Source organism: Rhipicephalus sanguineus, chromosome 2, assembly GCF_013339695.2.
Source record: "Rhipicephalus sanguineus isolate Rsan-2018 chromosome 2, BIME_Rsan_1.4, whole genome shotgun sequence".
NCBI classification, from domain to species: Eukaryota; Metazoa; Arthropoda; class Arachnida; order Ixodida; family Ixodidae; genus Rhipicephalus; species Rhipicephalus sanguineus.
In genome coordinates this window covers 72,223,639-72,240,013 of record NC_051177.1, presented here as the reverse complement: position 1 = coordinate 72,240,013, position 16,375 = coordinate 72,223,639, and positions in this window count along the sequence as shown.

Sequence of the window (16,375 nt, the reverse complement as noted above, 5' to 3'; positions counted from 1 at the left end):
ACGTTCCAAACCACGACATGATTATCGAGCCAAAAATTTTGACCACCTGGAGTTCTTTAACATAAATTGAAATCTACGTACAGCCTTCTTTGCAGTTTTTGCGACACTGGCTTGGTTATAACAGTGTAAGTGAGGATCTACGATTTGATTGATGCTGCAGCAGCACCACGAGCACAAATGTTTTTATAAGTCACCGCTTGCACATTAGCAACCATCGTTGCTCAAATTATGAAGCATGCTCCTAAAGAAGAACGAAGGGATAAACTGCGCCACTGACTTACGGTTAGAATGACAGAAAGCTGAGCTAGTTTGTAGGTACTGATATTAAAGAGACAGGGCATGCGAACATGGACACAAGAGAGAATCCAAGATGTCAAGGCGTTTGTGGTGTCTTGAGTTCCCTCTTGTGTTCATGTTTGCACGCCCTGTCTTTTCAACATGACTTATGGTAGTGTGTCACTGTGTCACAACGACAATGGGAAAGTATGTTATGCCAGCAGCAACATACAATTTTTTTTTTTCATTTGTGCTACGTGGCTGCGGCATAGGGGAGGGTAATGAATGCTCTCACTAATACTATTATCATGAAACCAGAGCAAGGTGAGGCACACTGTGCAGAAGCTATGCAGTTTATGTTTCTATTTATGCTGATACATAGCATATATGAAGGAAATAGGACACTGCCCACATACACGAGCTCAAGAGATGGAGGTGGAGCAATACAGCAGGCTATTACATTGCTAGAACGCAAATTGTATTACTGGTGACAGTCATTGTAAGATGGGTTCTGCCATAATTTTTTCCAGCATGAAGCCAGCAACCCAACTAAAAAACTAAGCTGATTTAGTGCTAAGAATATCACCTTCAGTTTCCAACACGTTACAATAAAGAACAATACTCGTGGAATTAATTTCACTCTTCTGGGCATGCATTATCACATATGTGAATAGTACATCTACAGTACAAAGGAAACATTTGCCTCAAGTAAACATGAAGCAAGAAAACACATAAACAAGACGGGAATTTTTGCCTTAGTATTAATAGAACCCAAGGACACTGAACAGTATGGGCTGTAACCATTAAAGAAGGTGAATGACATACCGAGCACTTGTGGGTCTGTTTGTCACCTTGTAGCCCTGGTCAGATATGCGGGTCCTGGACTGTACGATGAATCTGAACATAACTGACACCACAAGTTATCATCTAGAGTTACACAGACAGGCAGACAGAGATGAAATAGATACAGACAGACAGGCAGGCTTAAAACACCTGAAGTGGGCAAAGAACTCTCAATTTAACGAGTAAATGTAAATAAACTACAGCAACATGCAATAAGACATCAGAATGACATACCAAGCATGCTCGGTTCCATGTGTGGCCATGCAGCCACAGCAAGAGTTGAGGATACTGGTATGTGCGATGCGCCTGAACATAAAACAGACCACAGGCATTTGGCCATAGCACAATGACTGTACAACAAAACAAGGTAAAAACTGGAAACATTGCATAACAGCAACATAATGATGTATATCGCATAAATAATATACCATGGGATTGCAGTTCCGTAAAAAAGTTGGCAGCTTCCAACATGTGCAAAGCACCTAAAACATAGAAACCATAGTTTGCACTCCACCTTGCCGCACAATGCAAAAGCAAAAGTAAACACCTAACCGCAGCAAGATAAAAATTGCTATGTGAAACCAGAATGGCATACCAAGCATGTGTGGTTCCGTGTGTGGCCTTGCAGCCGCAGCAAGAGTTGAGGGTACTGGTATGTGCGATGAGCCTGAACATAAAACAGACCAAAGGCAAATTGGGCACCTGGTAATGCACATGTTTACCATGTGCATTGGGCACATGCAGGCCCGTAACTAGGGGGGGGGGGGGTTGAGGGGGTTCTGACCCCCCCCCGAAATTTTTTTGATGCTTTAACTTTTCGGGTGATACTAAAATATTTACACGCCTTCACAGCGACCCCCAGCTGCCAAAGTTACACTGCAACTTTCCTGGCATTGCTTCCCTCTTCTTCCTTTCTTCAAACCTACCAGAACACCTCAGCGCTCCCTCCCCCGCACGCGCACCTGCCCTATTTGTACAGCTTTGCACTTCGCCCTCGCGTTCCTTCGAGTCTTTTCTTTTTCGTCTTTCACCCCGTAGCAGCTCCTTTATTGATTCCAGATGCTTTCCTTGTGCATTGCCGCTGGAGAAGTTATCCGTCTGTGCGGACCGCACGTGTCGGCTTTGGGTTTCTACGAAAAGCGCGTCTCCTTCTGTGAAAGTAAACAGTTCGACAGCAACGGCAACACCAACACGACGTGCGCAAATTTGCCAGGGAACGAAACCCCTAAGCGGAAAAACTCAGCGGCGCATTCCGAGGACGCAGGCTGCAGGGTAAACTTTTCTCAAACTGTAGTCTTCGCCACCCGAAACGAATCATCGAAGATGACATCTACTGAAAGACTGGCATATCCGAGCAACTTCGAACAACCTTAACCACACGCAAGGAAATCTACCTCTTCTGTACACACAAGGTATATGCGCCTCCCTACAAAGCACACAAAGCGAGGATACAGCCGGCACACAATCCGGCACCAGCGGTCAACTTTCACAGGAGAGAAAAAACGCCGCCAAGCTGGGCTGCGCGCGGGAGTACAGAGGCTGACGTCACAGCCTACAAAGTGCATTTTTGGGGGGTCACGGCTATTTAATTAGCGCAGCCCAGAGAGAATTATGCAGGCGCCCAGGGAGCCGTCTGTGAAAAGGTGACTTTTTCACAGGAACGGAGCAACACCTGCTTTCTGGACTGTACCACGGGAGTGCAAATGTCTCGGCAGTGCATTCTTGGGGGGTTCACGTATATTAAGGGGAGTATGGAGTGCCCATGGAGTCTTCTGTGAAAAGGTCTTTAAGTAGCGTTAATCCAGTTTGCTGCAGCGGGAGTACAATAATGGTCCTGCATGCACACCAGCTGTAGCGGCGTTCAGAAAACACATGCGCCGCGCGGGAGCCGGCGCGTTCATCACACTTCTACATTCTAGCCACTGTAAAGTGGATAAGAGAGGAAGAAAACATCGCCCGCCGTTCACGCCAGGCAGTCGAAGCAGTCGCAAACGTCTTTTTGGAGCCACTGGCCACTTCTGTGTGCGTGCACAGGATTGCGGCAGCAAAATGAAAGACACTCTGCAACAACGAAGCAAAGGAGTCTTGCGTCTTACTTCAAGAAAGTTCGAACCGATGAAGCGGACGGAGAAGAACCGCCTCCTTCGAAGGATAAAACTTCGCCCTCCTCAGCACTGGTGGAAAGCCAAGCGCGTCGGAACTTCTGTAGCGACTCAGGAGAATGCACCGGTTTATGTGAATCACCTGAGAACGAACACAAGCAGGACACCCATGCGCCGCCGGAAAATGATGGTGGCCGCAGTGCAACTCCAAGTGACCTTTGTTCTACAGTCAACGCTGGGCAAAGTGACGCCTTTACCACTGGGCAATGCCCAAGGAAGGTGAGTGGCATGGCACCTACACATTCTGGTTCGCCTCCCCTCTGTGCGACGAGTGCGAATATTTTGGACTTGGGACTGTTTGTCTCGAAAAGCAATAATGTAAATGATCCAGAGACGACGGAGAAGCTGCTGCTCAATCCGTGGACCCCTCCGGCTAACTATGATTATCCAGCCACAGGGAAAAGGAATCTGAAGTTCCAACCTCACTGGGTAGATCGTTACCCATGGCTTGTTTATTCAGAGAAGCTTCAAGGAGCATTATGCAAATATTGCGTAGTCTTCGCAAGCGAGTGTGCAGGAAAAGGGGAGCACCAGCGCTTGGGCTGTTTTGTAACTAAGGAGTTCACCAATTACAAGAAAGCCATGGACGCCTTTAAGAGCCACGCATCCAGCAGTTATCACGCCATGTCAACAACGCTATCGGAGAACTTTTTAGCAGTCCGGTCCCGCTCACAGCATGACATCTTAACACAACTTGACCACGGTCTTAAAAAGCAGGCGGAAGAAAACCGCAAGAACTTGCTGCCAATAATAGAAACAATCCTTTTCTGTGGCAGGCAAGAAGTACCGCTTCGCGGCACAGACGACTCTGGTCCGATAAATATGTCTGAAGTGCTGCCATTGAAAAATGATGGAAATTTCCGCGCACTGCTTAGGATGAGAGCAAAATGTGGAGATGCCGCCTTGAGAGCTCACATGGAAACATCTCCGGCGAATGCGCTGTACACGAGCCCAAAAATTCAAAATGAGTTGATCACCCTCTGTGGTAAAATCATACAAAGAAAGATAGTTGAAAACGTCAACTCAGGTTCGTGTTTTTCAGTTCTAGCTGACGAGGCCACTGATATATCTCGCACCGCCCACATTTCCCTATGTGTAAGGTACGTTGGACACGACACGTCGGGAGTGCCCATACTTAAAGAAGATTTTGTAGATTTCGTTCCCGTGTACGATCTCACTGGCAAGGCGCTGGCGAGCACAATCCTGAACAGCCTTAGAGGTCATGGCTTTGACCTGAACCTACTTTGCGGGCAAGGATACGACGGCGCGGCATCAATGAGCGGCCACCTTAACGGTGTTCAAGCCTTCATTCGTCAAACAGCGCCCAAAGCGTTGTACGTGCATTGTAGCGCCCACTCGTTGAACCTTGCTCTGCTTCACGCATGCAAACTCCCCAGCATCCGCAACTGTTTGGGAACTGTATCCTCAACCTGTACGTTTGTGAGAGCTTCGCCACAGAGGACGAACCAACTGCGAGACAAAGTAGAAGATTTAACACAAGAAAAAAGAAAATCAGTTCTCTCCTTTTGCCAAACAAGGTGGGTAGAGAGTCACGATGCACTTCAGCGTTTCCTTGAACTGTACGTGCCTATTGTACAATTCCTCGAATATTTGGAAGAAGAGGCCGCGTCATCTGATACTTCATCAAAAGCTTCTCAACTGCTCAATGCCATTACGAAGCCCGAGTTTGTCGTTTCGCTTCAGATCTGTAGCGACCTCTTCTCTTTGACACTGCCACTTTGCAAGTTTCTTCAAAAAATTGACTGTGACTTGGCTCAAGCGTGCGATCACGTAAAGAATGTTATAGACGTTCTTTCCACAAAAAGGGCTAGTGCGGAAACGGAATTTAATAAGATTTTTCTGAAGTCGCTCTCTTTGCTGAAGATCACAAATGTTGAGATGGCCCTACCACGCATCACTGGAAGGCAGATGCAAAGAAGCAACGTACCTTCTGCTACTCCCGAAGAGTACTACCGGAGGAATGTGTATTTGCCTTTGCTGGCTGACTTCGAAAATCAATTAAGAGACCGGTTCGATGCCCATAAGAAGGTCGTGGTTGGCCTTAACATGCTGCTGCCGAAATTCTGCGCATCGGCTAGCCTTTCTGATATTGATGATGCAGTGCAGTTTTACCTTGGCGACATTCCTTCCGCTAATGTCATCGAAGCAGAGTTCACACTGTGGGTGAACAAATGCTGCCAGATCGAAGAAAAGAATCGCCCAGCTTGTGCTTTACAGGCCTTAGAGATGTGCAACCGCGACTTTTTTCCGAACATCCACAGCCTACTTTCTATCCTGGCGACTTTACCCGTGTCGACGTCGACCCCGGAACGGACTTTTTCCACACTGAGAAGGCTGAAGAGCTACCTTCGAAATCATATGAACAACGACAGATTGACCGGACTAGCACTGCTCAGCATCCATCGAGAACTTCAAGTGACCCCAGAACAAGTCCTCACAGAATTTTGCAAGTTGCCGAGAAGGAAAAACTTCCTCGTTTAAACTTCCCTCTATGTTTCAAGAGTCGATTAAAAGCTAAACCCAGCTAGCCCAAGCTTCAACCCTTCTATTCTTTCGCAATTACGAGGAAACTATCCAGCAAGCAGAATGTGCGAACGGTAACAAGAAGATCGGAATGTCGGGCGACTTGTTTGTTTGCTTGCATACATACTGTCACGGACTGCCATTTTTGCGACCCGGCGTAACGGCAAATTAACGGGCGCCGCACTCCCCCGCTGACCGGTGGAACCGTTCGCTCATGAAAAGACTGGTCTTTAGTGCAGGGAAGTAATGAATGGGGTGTTCTTCTTCAAACGTTAGTCGCCGATGTTTGATCCTTTGTACCTACGGCGGCGTCGGCAGGGTCGTCAAAGGCCGCGATGCACCCCGAACCAGCTGTAGACTGCAAGACGCACCGGCTGAAACCAAGGAAACTGACCATTCCCACGGGCAAAACTGCTTGTGGACAAGCCGTATGAGAGAACCCCAACAGGTTGTCACTCTCGCTCAGTTGAGGACCCTCTCCTAATTAAAAAGGGACGCGGTCAATATATTTTTAGGGTGGAGTTTCTAACAATGAAACGTGCATGATTGGACCCATGTCCCCCAGGACGAGAATGAGGGGACACGGAGGTCGATTTAAGCGCAGGATTTCGCCTTGCTAAGCAGTCTAGTTGCTGACCAACATGGTGTAGAAGGAGATCAACAAGTATCCCTTAAGTGGTTGTGGCTCCGTATCGGCTGGCCACCTAAACTTAGCCATTCGTCTAGTTGTGACGCGAAATTAAAGTCTGTAACGTAGGCATCGGTACTTGAATCTCGAGTAAGTTCAACCTGCCCGAGATCGGCTTCAAGCACTAGCCTACCGGAAACACCAGCGCTGCAACACCGCCGACATCGCAGTTGTGCCAGAACTCTCTCTGACTTCTTGCATACGATCGTCGTGGACTCGAAGCTGCCGGTCATCACAGGTATCCCTTCACCTGCTTATACCTTCGGACTTTCTCATCTGTAGTTTTATTGTTGGTTAGTTTTGTGTAGTTTGTAATACTTCTCTCTTGTAAGCTGATTTATTGATTTTATATGTATTTTGTTAGTTGGTATTAAGTGTTGTACTAGATTCCTCGTGCTGCAATATCACTAGAGTTTTGTTTTTCCCCACACACGTCTCTGATCTCTTCACTGTCTCTGCTTACGTACGGAACGACCTAACCTGCTGCCATTCCCGTCGCCGACTTCGCGCTGGCGACGCTAGAGTGGCAGCTTGTAACGCATACATACCGTTTTTGTACCGTGGTTACATTGTGTTACTTCATCAGGAGCCGTTGGTCGCGGTGTCCCCGGCTTTGGTGGTGCTATTGTCCAAACTTATTTCTTGCTTTAACCAGAATTTGAGGTTGACATACCAATTTCTTTATTTGGGTACAAATAATTGAAAAGTACCATCGAATTATTACAAGTAAGCGATGTACTTGATTTATTCACAAAAATAAGCCAGTATAAATCTTAAAAAATGGCAGCCGTTCTACACGCAAACCCCCCCCGAAAAAAATTCCTGGGTACGGCCCTGGGCACATGGTAAACATGTCTGAGAGCAGAATGAAGCCCTTCACGCAAACCAAAATGACAATAATGTCCAGAATCCAGCAGTAGTGTGACATTTGGCACTCTTGGTGTGGACAAAAGCACCCTGGCGCTACTTGGTAGCTCACATGCAAGAATACGAGCGAAGAACCTTTAACAGATTTGTGACGGCATCGTGAGGCACACTTGACTCTAAGCTCCATTGTCACAGGTCTTCTCTCAGCGATGCGATATCCATGCAGTTCTTTCAATATACTTGAGTTAGAATCCGTTGCAGTGTCCTGCTGTGTAAGGCATCTGTAGCACCCGTCGGGCACGTTATCGGGTTCCACGGGAACGCTGTACATTTTGTCACCAGTATGGTACTCCTAGTCGCAAGATTCCAGCATGCCGCCATAAATGCCGGCACTGGCAACTTGGCCGAGCGAACGGTTCAAAGGTGGTTCGGACACTTCTGGCTGCACGCTTCCATAAATGCCGGCACTCGCAACTTGGCCGAGCGAACGGTTCAGAGGTGGTTCGGGAACTTCTGGCTGATTGGAGGTAAAAGCGACACGTGAAAGATTCTCCTCCGCGTTAAAACATTCGCCAGCAGCTACCAATATTGCGCACACATCGGCCTGCACGGCGTGACTGATCAGCAGTCGATCTCGACATGGAAGCCAGCGTGGTAAACCGGTAAACCACTTGGTGAACCACGTGGTAACCGGTAAACTCACTTGTGTCGTGCTGTTTAAGCGGGTGACGTCTAGAGTATAGCATCGCACTGCACATTACAAAAGGCAGATGAACACAACAAACGTAGAAGAATGATAAATGCAACGATAACTTACTCTCGTATTCGCTTTCCATGGCGCGCGCTTCCCGCCAAGCATATGCAAGCTCTAAAAATAAAAAAAACAAGGCCAACACACGTATATCTTCACGATTGACAGATCAAAAAACAGTAGGAAAACAACACTTACCTTCGATTACAACCAGCTCCGCGAACCCAAATTTCAGAGTGCGCGCGAATTGTAACTGTTGTAACCGCACGCAGAGAACACGTTTCAAATGCGGAACTATAGAAACAGACTGCAGCCACAGCCGCATTGTCGTAATGCTGTCGTACATATAATGAGCATAAAATAAAAGAAAAAAGTTAAGAAACTACAGCGCACTTCAAATACGAATTACAAAGCCGTTGTTTTCATAATTTTTCGCCTTCCCATTTAAGAGCAGTGTACATGTAAAGCGATACATTCAAAGAACTGAAACCGAAACTGCTCGCCGCTTCTCGAACGGAGCACACAGGAAGGTTAGTTTTACATGACGGTTACAATCCCCATTAATGTTTAACTATATTGGACTTTTTCATGTGCCATCCGGTCTAAGTACGTTGAAACAGTTTAGTGAGCAAGGAATTGATCGCATGCATATATGTGCTTCCGAATAAACCAGCAACGCGCAGCACATCAGCACACCACGTAATATACTATGTCGTTGCTCAAGTTGGACGTGCTTTAATTAATTAGGCCTGCACGAAAGAATAATTAGTATGCAAAACTTCAGCAAACAAGAGCCGTTATGTGTTTTCGCCTGTTTATTTATACATGTTAATTATTTGTGAAGGGTTGCGCAAGTTCCATATATGTATTGGTGCGATTTTAAACAATGATCGCTGAAAATGTACATTATTAATTCATGAAGACAACATGCATATATGTGTGCTAATATGAGTAAGTAGATTAAAAACGCCTGTGTTGATGTGAGGCATGCAAGCATCCACCATGCATGTCCTCTTCTGGGATGTTTAATGGACATCCGTTCGCTGAAGTTTACGGGACACCCATAAGAAGGACTTTTCGTGTTGTCTGGGTCATGAACGGCATGATTTACTTGCCATAGTCTTGGTGCTCTTGCGGCCGCTTCGTTAACAACTTCATATATACCACAATTGGTATGGCGTGACAACTTAAGCGACAAATCGTAATGTGCAAATCATGACACGCATGTCATGTACAGCATGATTTACACGACGTGGCCTTGGGGTGCTCGCGGCTGTACCCACCGTATTATTTCGTTAACTTGACAGGCTGCGCTGGTTTCTTGTAATACTTCTAGATATGCCGACACGTTTGCTTTGTTTCCCTCGACTGTGAGCTAATTGTGTGCCTTACGGCTCGATTTGTGCTTGCAAATTTGCAACTGTATAGTTTCCCACCTGCATGGCCCTTCGTGACCGCAGTATGCTGTAAATAAAATAAATAAAATATATACAAAATTGGTATGACGAGACATTTCTGTATGACGAACATAAGTGACAGACGGTTACAAGAAAATCATGGCAGTTTGCTCCCCCCCTCCACCCCTGACAGGATCCCAGGATGGAAAAGGCTGATGCACGTGCCCGAGTTTTGATTGCTTCTTTTGACAGCCTATGATTGGCTGGTATGTCGGTGTCTTATGTATCTGTTTGGATTGAATCAAGGCAGTAAATGAAAAAGAAAAATGGCTCTGTGGTCTCACACTTGAGTGCCACGCGGAATTTTCTGGGTCCGATGAAAAGTCTAGAAAAGTCGCCTGAGTTTCTGTGAAATGAATGTAAAAGGAATAATATGTATGCGCTGCGTTAGTAAATATCCACTGCATTTTATTAGTATATCATCGGTACACACTTCGTAGTCAGTTTCCAAGTTTTCGACTCGTTTTTCTACCACGTTGGTACCGTGGCGCCATCTAGCGTACTTATGCGGACTCAGTTTCTAATGGCATCTTCGGCTGGCGGCACTCGTGGCGTATTCTGCGCACTCGTGCGGTGTACGTTCGTCTGGGCACCACGCGTGCGGTGCCGCATGTTCGGCTGGGCCGGCCACGACACGAGTGCACGCCACCGCGCCACCGCGGAGATCGACGGTGGAGCGTGGTGCAATTTCATCGTTCAGCGCGCGCTGGCAGACGACGCTGCGACGTTCCATCGCTGCAGCAGAACACGGCCTGACTGGAGGTAAAACATGCGTGCGCTGTAAATCGTCCGGCCCTGCTCACACAAGGCCACTTTTGCTGTCGGGATTTCACCGGAGAGCAAAGACGATGCAGAAACTACCAACCTTCGTCGAGTTTGTGCAAAACTGACGCAGCAAAAGCGCGTGTAGAGCAGGCGAGTTCACGCTGGACGCACAGCGTCTCGCAAGCGTCTCTAATCGTCTGGTTTTTCGTCGTTCGCGCTCTCAATTCCAGTGCAAATCCGCCGTTGCAAAATGTCGTCTGCTGAATTTCGACTGCTGTGCGCGTCTCGCAGACGGCGCTGCTGTCGCAGATTCGAGTTCCCTGGCTCACACGTTCGTCTGGGCCGTAGCGGGGCCTGAAACTCGGGCGGTGTTTGACGTAACTTCCCTTCCACCGCCACGGTGCCAGTGCGGCTCAGCCGAACATGCCATAAGCTCAGTGATGCTAGTTTTGCAGCCTCCGAGACCGGCTTCGCGCAAACGGTGGCGTTTTGTGCGGGTCACCGGGATCACGACCAACTTAGCCCAATTATTCTAGGGACCGTAGCCCAACGATCAAGTCAACCCGACTCTATGAACCCGACATGTCAAAGGCTGCATAAAAAGGCGCAGCCACTGGCGCGGGCGATACACAAGTTCTCTCGAATAAACGTGAATTTCGTTTCCTTTTGCTCCTGCATGCGTGTGCTGGCTGTCTCGTCCAAAGTATTTTGCCAATGGTTTCGTCTGATAAAAGAATAATACGGGTGATTAAACTCCGTGAGCTGCATCGCGTGCTACCCATACAATCCCCAAATCCGTTCTGATCAATTTCGATCAGCTTGAGTCAATCGAGCGCGGTTGTGATGATGCCGAAAATTGAATTTACCGCGCTCAAATTTTTAATATGGTTAACCTTCCGAAGCGATCGCGGCGCAGCTAAATCAGAGGAGTAGGTAGGTCATGGAAACATACTAAAGAAATACGGGCGTAACCACTGATTCGTTGCAAACTGAATATGCACATGATGAGGCAGTTCAGCGAAGTTAAGTTTGCACATTTCGAAGAAAACGTGTAGTTGAAAAAGCTTTCACGCGCAGAAGTCCACCTTTCTGCTTTCTTTTTACATAATTATTCTTGTCAAACTTGCCTTTCCAGAAGGTCGTTTGAGCTTGTTTGGCCAAACAGCTTTTTCTCAAAATTAATGTAGACAAGGTGTAGATATTCAAGCTATATTACTACTTATGACACAATACTGAAGTAGTGTCTTTGCAATAAGCCAATAACCAGAATATCCAATAAAACTTGCTGCTGGGCTACTTGGTTCATATTTGGAAGGAAAAAAAATTTGATGCACACACACATAAAAACACGGACTCAGGAGACTCAACGAGCGCTCGTCCGAGTCTCCTGAGTCCGTGCTTTTATGTGTGTGCGCATCAATATTTTTTCCTTCCTAACCAGAACATATATGCTCACTCTAAATTTCCTCCATGCAACTGCAGTTCACCAATCTACATTGTTAATTAGTACATATATTAGACTTTGGTCAAACCACATCTCCTCGCAATGCCATTCATGCTGGACTTAATGAGTGAAGATTTACTGAATTTATTTACTTCATGCATGCTTGAATTCATTTTCATGAAAAAGTGTTATTTAACTATAATACACCAGATTACTATGTCATCAATCACGGCTTACAAACTTATTGCAAGCCATTATTTCAAACATTTTGTCATCGCAAAGTAAATGAAAACTGGTGCATGTTAAAGATAAATGACAGCGCCCTGCATATTTGCATATACTTATTTCTTTTTGCACTACCACGTCAAAGCCTTGGTATCACAGACCTATTCATGCTATGAAGAACAAAAGTAAGAGCCTTTTTGATGTTGTTAAATGTCTGGCAGCCAGACAATCTCGGGTCAATAAAAAGTAGCCGAGAAGATGCGTTGCCACTCTTTCAAGAAAGCTACAATAATTTTCTTTGATGTACCCTTCGATGACTTGCAATATAGGATCGTCAGTTGAGCAGGTTGGTGCAGTAACATGTTTAATGCAGCACGAAACAACAAAGACAGTGGATAAAGAAGGCACAAGGATGAGCACTGACTTGCAACTGAATATTTAATTTGAAAAATTGGGTAAGTGAAGGTAAGAGAAGCAAAATACATCAAAATCACGCAGAAGTGATAAAAAGTTAACAAGCAACATTGCATATCCCTTAACAACACACTTGTTGAGCAGATAGGCAAACTCTTTGTCAGTTCGAGACGACGCTTGACCGGCAGATACGTCTCCCATGCAGCTGATGAGAAAGGCCTCAATCACCTCTCTAGTTATCTGGCATCTGTGTCTTGACAGAGCCTACGTATCAAGAAAAATGGTTGAGCGGCCACACAACTTACAATGCAACACAAAATGCGATGCATGTGCTCTCTTTAAACACATGTTAATGCAGCTTCTGCATTGTCCCATCTACGACTTCCCACATGTAAGTGGTATCTGATAGACAATACTGCACTTGCAAAGTACAAACGATAACACATGATTAATTTCACAGCCACCTCTTTCATTGCCATTTTCCTCTGTTTTCTTCTTAACGAGTGGGCAAATTCTGGATTTTCTGGAGCAGAGAACACTAATTTAACAGCATATCTATTACGAATATTGCTCAAGCAATGTGAAAGTTTTATGTGCGAATCGTAGAACTGTGAACAATTTCTAACTTTCCCTATTGCTTCATTCATTCACATGATCCTAATTTTTGATCCATTTCGTTAGCATCTAAGTACAAGTAGCTAGCATGCGTGTAGGGTAACTGGCATTTTCAAGCCTTTCAATCTGTGCTGTGAAGCTGTGCTCAGTACCACGTGCGCAAGACTTTTTTACAGCTGATCTTAGGGCCGAGTCACAATACCCTTTTAACAACCTTTGAATGTTTCAAAGGGCATGGCTTGAAGTTTATGCTTGGTCTGGTTAAGGAAAAAAAAATACTACAGTTGTTAGATTGTTGAACCCTTTCTTTAAAGCTGATCATGTTTGCTGGCACTACCTGCAGCAATTTCAAAAACCACACCTTTCTTTTTTTTTCAAAACAATTAATTTCAATCTACACTAACTCCCTAGATAACAATCACATCACTCCTACTACATAGCTCTGAAAGTATTTCACAGACCTGGCCAGCTCACATACTAGATAAAGTTACAGTGGAGCCGTGCCATACGCTTTATCTCAGATGCAGCCCTTACAGCAGTCTTTCACTTGTAAACTTGCTTATCCTTCATTTGTTTGACCAGAAATCGAATACACGTCCCGTAAATGATCCACACACCAGTAATGCCTGATCTCTCGGCTCCTTCAAGAACCATGCTACTCATTTTACTGACAAAGGATATCACAGCTAGAATTCTCACCCTAAATCGTTCTTGTCCTTCCCTTGCTTAGAAGCAAAACTATAGCCTGTCTAAACTCGTTTTACAAAATCTCCTCCAGCAAATGTGCAACCACACTCAAACTTTCCAGGCCCTCTTGCACATTCGATCAATTATAACCACTGCAGCTTCAGAGGCCTTTTCAAGCGCACTCTTATCTTCAAATCCATCTGCCTTGCTGCATTCAACTGTACTACTTAAGGCCATACGCGATACAATGGTGCAATCTTTCATTTCAGAACAGCGATGTATAACTTGATCCAAACTTAATAAGGTTTAGTGCTTGTTTTATGTCATTCCATCTAGCTTTTAGTACCCTTACAAGGGGGTGCTGACAAGTTCCTGGCTTTGCCCCCTTCCAAATGAAATGTAAAAATGAGTGTAAGGGCTCGTGAAAGTGAAATATCTTATCATGTCACAGTGCAAAGATAAAATGTTTGCAACTGCTGGCCAATTTTTCTTCCAGGTGAAACTGTGATGGAAGCTGAACAAGTTTCATGTCGTTGCAGTTAGGAGCCATAATTAAGATTTTGTTCCTGTGGGAAAAAGCACATTCAAGCTAAGATGTCACAAACACAAGGAAGAGCACGTACTCCCTACAGCGCCCCTTAAGAACCTGGATATTTCATTTCAGGACAGGGCATTTCATCACTGAAGATGAGCTGTCCCACGAGCACCCTCCACCTTGCAATGCTCTATGACCAACATTCGATGCCCTATTTCACAACATCATGTTGGTGAGCTGATTATTAAGAACTAACTGAATAGTATCTCGAAAAAAATATAGCCTAGATATCAAAGATCTCGCGGAAGCATGTTGGGTTTGTTATCTTCCCTGCCCAAGACATGCACAAGCTTTTCCTGCAAAGTGGGTGCCAAAATGTTTGAACAGTGGTTGGTAGAAGGAACGAGTAGAAGTAAAATCTAGTTTTGCCTATGTTAGCGATTGAGGGTGAAACCTGGTTCCACGTCTGTCATTCTAAAATCAAGAAACAGTTAATGAAGTGACGCTGAAGTGGTTCCCCATGACATAAGATGTTCAGCACGAAGAAATCGGCCGAAAAAGTATGGGTCAATTTTGCGGGACAGACACTATTTCTATGTTGGTGGACTATGTATGTCAGAGCTCTAGTATCACTATGCAATATTTTCAGCTATGGACAACCTACCAGCTACCCGGACCAGCTGATCATGGATTGAAATGAAACAATGCGGAAAGTAAACCATACGAATGCTTTTCTTTCTTTAATGACAACGAACCACTGCACTCATCTAGCAATGTGGCTCCCAAATTAAACATCCTGGGTTTCCAATTATTTCACCATCTGCCCTGCTCAGCTGACCTGCCCCGTCAGCTGTTACCTGTTCTCGAACTTGAAGGAACCCCTGAAGGAGTGTTTTCAGTACATTTCTGATGTCAAGACAAGCTGCCGAGAAATTATACATTGCCCAACAAAATGGCTGTTTATTTAAACTGCACAGAAAGGCTGTAAACTATGCCTTTCCAGCTACGTCCATCTAGATGGTAAGTGTGTTCAGTAACTGTAATAACATGTATTTCGTAACTCTGGCTCTTTTCCTCCTACCCAAAGGTTGGAATTTAATCGGCACCCCATTATAAAACCTTCCACATCGACAAGCTGTCATATAATGTATATATGACATAGCGAATATTTATTCCAATTTACTTGTGGTTGTTTCCAAGGTTTTTGCAAAAAAAAGGATGCCTAACAATATCGAAATATATTTGCCACACCACTTGAGTTTTCTGTGACACAACACTGGTTCACTGTGCTGCATTTTGTCTATTTAACCAAAAGGCAACTAATGTTTAATTCAGACCTGCAGTTCATACGTACTAAATTACCCCATACCCCACAGAGGTAAAAACAGATTAGTGATATTTAAGTGCAAAGCATGTACTGTGGTCATTACGCAATTAGTAAAATGAAAGTTTCATACTGAATAATTTTTTAACACTGTGCATTCAATTGTTGCAAAAGAAAACCGACAGGAAAATAGATTGTGAATGCCAGTGCCACAGAACATTTAAAACAAGCTACCAATGTACTCAGTTACGCTAAGTGCCAACACCACGAAAGTTACATGTATCAAATAGCGATACCATAATATTTAAATGATGCACATAATACAGCTCTATGCAAAATGCATTGCGACTTTCTACGGTATATGCATCAGTGTTGGAGTACCTTTACATATTGTCCTGCTGGAGAGATAAGCACCGATACGTCCAAGCATCACAGTACTACATGGCTGTCCTCTGCTAATCTTTGCGTAGATAAGTCAATAACAGAGATTAATGTTCCAGACTCTAAAGGAGATAATGCGGTGGAAGATCCCACATTATTTTTGACCATCTGTGTTTTTCTCAAGCAAACCTTTCTCTGCAAACCTCCCCTAGTTTTCTTGAGCATGGCTACTGTTGTCTGCTTGTCGAATAGTTCATGGATCGATTTCCGACTGTTCCGAGGAATAAGCACAATAGCTAGTCATGGAGAACGGTCTCAGTGTACACTTCTCCACCAGCAGCAAAGGAAGGTAGACTGAAGCTGGCTTGTACAGTTGCACTCAACATAAGTTGCAACA